Source organism: Doryrhamphus excisus, chromosome 14 (genome assembly GCF_030265055.1).
Source record: "Doryrhamphus excisus isolate RoL2022-K1 chromosome 14, RoL_Dexc_1.0, whole genome shotgun sequence".
Taxonomy (NCBI): domain Eukaryota; kingdom Metazoa; phylum Chordata; class Actinopteri; order Syngnathiformes; family Syngnathidae; genus Doryrhamphus; species Doryrhamphus excisus.
This window is the reverse complement of record NC_080479.1, coordinates 8,517,503-8,523,594: the sequence shown is the minus strand read 5'-3', so window position 1 is coordinate 8,523,594 and position 6,092 is coordinate 8,517,503.

Below are 6,092 nucleotides of genomic sequence, written 5' to 3'. Positions count from 1 at the left end.
GGCTGTGACGTCAGCACAGCGTCACCTAGCGGTCATGGGGCGTCATGACGCTCACACCTGCGAGGGCCGGGCGATGCTGTAAATTTTGGTATCGGTCCGATACCAAGTAAATACCGAACAACTGTATCGCCGATAGTGATACCGATACTGATACATTTTATACCGGTGTGTACATTCATTCATTCATTCATTTTCTACCGCTTCCTCACGAGGGTCGCGGGGGGTGCTGGAGCCTATCCCAGCTGTCTTCAGGCGAAAGGCGGGGTACACCCTGGACTGGTGGCCAGCCAATCACAGGGCACATATAGACAAACAACCATTCACACTCACATTCATACCTATGGACAATTTAGCCTAGCATGTTTTTGGAATGTGGGAGGAAACCCACGCATGCACGGGGAGAACATGCAAACTCCACACAGAGATGGCAGAGGGTGGAATTGAACCCTGGTCTCCTAGCTGTGAGGTCTGCGCGCTAACCACTCGACTGCTGTGCCGCCCTAAAATAAAATTAAACAACACAAAATCAATAAAAAATAAAATCAATAAATATGAGTAAATTAATACATTTATATAAATAAATTAAATTTAAAGTTACATTCATATAAATAAATTAATAATAAAAATAATTTCAGGCTAAAATAAAAAAAAATGTTTTTAAAATGAGTGACACCAAATGAACATAGTACACGGATAACAGAACACAGATGTCCAAAATACTAAAAAAAACATTCAAAAATAATCACACATAATAAAAGAAATTAAACAATAATTAATAAATAACAGAATAAAAACAAAAAATAACAGAATAAAAATTTGAAAAATGTAAATTAAATTAAATTAAATTAAATTAAATTAAATTAAATTAAATTAAATTAAATTAAATTAAATTAAATTAAATTAAATTAAATTAAATTAAATTAAATTAAATTAAATTAAATCAAATCAAATCAAATCAAATTAAATCAAATCAAATGCACTTTTTTAACAGCCTGCTAACCCCCCTCAGGCCCTCCAATTGCATGAAGGCAGAGACTCCTTCACCTTCGTGTGCCACCTGTAGGCAACTCGATGCCACTGCAGCCTCTCAAGTTGTGTTTTTTGTTGTTAGCTGCTGAAAGCTCTTTCCTGATGATGTACGAGCCTTCACGCTGTCCAAATATGACTAATGAGCCATCGAGACGGCACGTATGTTGGAAATAACGCGCTCCGTTAAGGTGGGGGTGACCTACATAATGAGTAAGGCTTGGCTCCGGGCCCATTTAGCCCGCAGTGGTCCGCTCGCTCCAAAGATGACGTGCGGCTGCAATTTCACTGGTTGCTTGGAGACGGACAGGAAGTTATTGTTCAAATGGATTCAAGTCGTTATTGCGATTCAGTCACACTCCTGCCATGTGTGTGTGTCATTGTATGCACCGGTCACCGTGGTTACCAGGTGGATGTAAACTTTTCAATTTTACCACTACAAAACCAGCTGCGGGCTCCGAAAGGCCCTCGGGCCAGACTATGGACACCACCATCTCAGCTCCTCGTGGAGACTTAGAGTTAAGCTGTACATTTTTATTCCAGGTTTTCTAAGCAGTCGTCTCTGCACACGCTCCAGTTGCCGTGGCGCCGGCCCGTGCTCCACGGCGGGGGCCGTGCGAGCGAGCATCCTCGCGGCCAAGCGGCCAGGAAGTCAGATTGATTAAACAAGCCGGCGGCGGAATGCGACAGCGTGTTTATCAGCCCACACGTTTAGCTCCGTCTTTTTCCCCTCCCTCACCTTCCTTCCACCCATCCGAGCCCTCTCACCCCGGCGCCCGTGACCTCCAGCGCTCCTTCGCCCTCCGCAGCGCCGGGCCTTCTTCTTCCCCTCATTAGGCGCCGTGTGCATCCGAGTGTTGCTTGGCTAATGACGCCGTGAGAGAGGAGTACTGTTGGCTTTAATTAAAGACATTAAAGGGCTGCAAATACACACAGCCTGCGGGTGGATGTGTTCCCTGCATACACACACCTCCCCAAAAATACCTCCGCCTTGTCTCTTCTGTCCTCGTCACGTTTTGCCTTCGCCGCTCCTTTCAAGCCTTTGGACTCGTGTCCACTTCCTCCCTATTTAGTGCTGCTTGTACTTTTTACTTTCACTTTCGCTTTCTCCATCCTCACCTCCCTGTGGCCTCCGCCCGCCCGCCTGCCTGCTACACTCTTTGCAATTAATTAGACGTTTCCTTTCAGCTTAACTTCACGCGCTCTCTGTTTACGATAAGTGCCGATGCAGCTGCATCTCTCCAGACGTTCCTTGTTTATCGTATTGGGCAAGCGCTGATGCACAACTTCTGTCTTTAGCAACCTCTTAAAACGCCCGCTATCGGAAATGAGTCAAGGTCGACGTGGGTGATGTTGGTATCACTTTGATGGTTACTGTGGAGAATACATATGTCTGGGCGAATGGTTGAGCGTAAATAAAGATGATAATTCACAGTTTCTGCACTAGAGGAAGAATACTTGTGCCAAAACGTTGCTAAGATTGTTGTATTAGTGTTTAGTTTTATGAAATTATTCATGACATATGCTGGCGTCGGACTGCTAGCTTGTATTTACTTTCAGCAGACGTCCTCGCGGTTACGTGGCTGAATCACATGTGCATTTGGCATTGGAACACAACTGCAACGACACTACCCTTTGGGGGGGGGGGGGGTTCAGGACCCCCAAAACTGAGTCCAAAGCTGGACCATCAAGGCCTACCGACCAACACCATGCCTTTTGCTACGCCTGCAAGGCTTCCTGCTCCAACAGCACACCATCCACCGTGCTTGCCAGCATCTCGGCGGGAATACTGCGTTAGCATGTACCTTAAACGCGCGGTTGGACAACAGCACTTTGGACTTAATGTCCCTCGAAGCGGCGTCGAGAAAGAACATGCAAATGAGGAAGGAGACACAGCATCGCTGCTGCGATGGCGCCGTTAAGGAGTTGGCGCTGATTGCAAATGTGGATGAGATTGCACCACACTTTAGTGTAGCGTGCTAATGGGGCGCTATCTTGTGTGTGTGTGTGTGTGTGTGTGTGTGTTGCATGCAATGTGTTTGGTTGTAGGTATACCACACACACACACACACACACACACAGTTGTGTATTTAATAGCATTGATGAGATAGTCATTATTCAAAACACATCTGCTCACACTGTGCTCTATGAGACCATCACACACACCTTGACAGGGTTGAACACACACACACACACTTACTTGAGATGCTGCCATTCACACACACATACACACACACACCTCAAGCAGAATGGGAACGAGAGTGAGGCACTTTGCGATCATCTTACATCAAGTCAACATGGTCCAGAAATAGAACAACAGGCTCAGCACCGCCGGGAAGGAAACATTTGGCGAACACATCCAAGTGGGCCGAGGTGTGTGTGTGTGTGTGTGTAAATTAAGAAAGTTCTCCATTGAGGTTCACGGTTCACATAGTGATGGAACTACACTAACCATAAACTATACCGTATAAAGCCATGTATCCCCTAATGCAGGGGTCTCAAACTCAATTTACCTGGGGGCCACTGGAGCTACGGTCTGGGCGAGGCTGGGCCGCATCAGGTTTTCCAAAAAAAACACAAAAAAAACGCATTTATTAAAAACAGAAAAATGAATAAACTTTGCTTTGGTTCCGATTTTCTACAAGAAAAGCTCTGATAAAACATTCCACTGTTCTCAAATATCTTCATTTTTATTTTTCTACACAAAATAAGATGAAAAATAAATAAACAAATCAAGAATAAAGAAAATCAATCAGTAATAAATAAATAAATATAATAATAATAATAAAACGGTAAATAATAAAAAATTAAGAAACCACATATAGTTGGTGGGTAGACAAATTATTTTTTTTCAGATTAAAATGAACAAAGCATTATTAGAGCCCTGTAGACATGACAAAACACGACTATAGTCACATTTATACTCTTTTTATTTACAACATATTGCGCAACTGCAGGGTCTTGAGACACATGCTAACTCGCAAACTAGAGAGCTAGCGACCTAAACGGTAGCCTTCAAGTTATTTCCTTTAAACTTAAATAGCCAAAAACGTACCACTTCCACACGGAGAGGGAGGATAACTATTAAGAGTTATTTAACCTTTAACATGAACATTAATCAAACGTAATAATATTTTCTGGGTACATGATACCATACAGCATCCATATCAAACTTGCGCGGGCCGCACTAACATTAAACTTTCATATCAAGGCGGGCATGTTTGAGACCCCTGCCCTAATGTGTCTGTGTGTGGCACCATTCCCATGTGCCCCCCAGCGGTTACTTCAAAAATCAATTCACTTCTATGAGAAGGAAGATCGGGGGCGGAGTTTGGGATGGAGAGTGGGGGCCAGCAGGTGGAATTGTGTACAGGCTGAGGGAGTAAACACTAAATTAGATGAAATGAAAGGCGACGTGTAAACTCTCGGGGTGATTTTTTTTCACCCCCTTTTGTACTTACTTAGGTATTTGGGTTTCAGTCATGTGACCCTCGCGTCACTTTGGGAGGCGCGGCATAACATACACCACATACACACTATTTGTGTAGTATTTTGGAGATTAACGTAAATCAATACGTTATTGTATTTATATTATTTATTGTATTTACGTTATTGTATGTATATACATTCTGAATATATATTCTATATTGTCGAGATGACCGGAAGTATGTCTGTAGCCTATATTTTGCTGCTGCTGGAAGCTAACCAGCTAGCAAGCCTCACTTTGAAGCTGGACATTTTTCCGGGTGGCTACGTAGGACATTTTCTAGTGATTCCAATGTTTAATGTTTTAATTTAGATTTTTAGTATAAATCGTGCTTCTTGTTACTCACTGTAAATTGGAGCATGTACTCAGATCCGCTCCCCGAGAGGCACACCTGCTTAAACCGGATGTGACGTCCCGTGATGCCCAAACCTGATATACTCTGAAGTGCCCCCCTAGTGGAGAACTGGCGCTATTACACCACTTTGCGGAATTCTGGTGAACAGCAACTATTTTACCCACGAAATAAACTATAAACGTACATCTCGTTACCTTTTAAACTATATTATTTTATCATGTGTATGTATATATAGCATGTTTTAATGTTCAATTTTGGTCATGGACATCACATGTTTTCAATTACACCATATCTGAAAAGGAATAGGAAGAGCAAATACTAACAAAAGGAATGGACAGATGTGTAAGAGAAATAAGCTTGTGTTCTTCCTACACCTTTTCGGACATGTTGAATTTGTTATGCGTGTCCCAAATGAAGTGAACGCTAACCAAACAATGACAAAAAGTCAAGTTGCAGTAATGCGGTGTCATGAAGTGATGGTCCTAGTAAACCCGGGGATTGAGCAGTGCAGCGTTTCAGAGGGCATCAGGAGTTTGCACTTTCCCTGGAGGAGGTCCATTCGGTGTTCGGAGAGCATACACAAGTGTACCCGTGTTTGTCGGGGAGAAAAAAAAAGTGAAGCTTTGCTTTTATGTGGGTGCTGATGCAATGCTTAGCTCATCTGTCGCTCACTTTCAAAGCGGTCGCCGGCTTTAGCTTAGCGACACTTTGGTCGTCATTAAAAGTTGCCAAACAACACAAGCACAATGGCTCCTGTGCGTGTCTCTTTGTTGTTTCAAGTGCAAATGAGAACACGCCAGGCAGATCCATTAATGTCGTTGTATGTGTGGAAAAATCGCTCTTCCCTAAAAAAAAAAAAAAAAAAACATGGCTGCAAATTGTACTCATTTAGCATTTAAATTGTTTGTCAAACCGACAACCCAACCCCGTCCTTATGTTTTATTGTAATATATATTTGACTTTTCTGACAGTCGTGTTACACCCAAGATGAAAGGCCGATTCATTCCCAGCTTTCTGGGACCCGTGTCATAGCTTGGGGATTGGGGTCTCCCTTCGCTTTTGACGCCATTTCTATGGCCAAATGATTAATGATATTATTAAAGTCTGAGACTATGTGTGTGTGTGTGTGAGAGAGAGAGAGAGAGAGAGAGAGCGAAGGAGAGCAAGACATGCAAAAGGTCAACCTGGGGACGGCGGAGAATAAACCCAAATCTCATTTCCTGA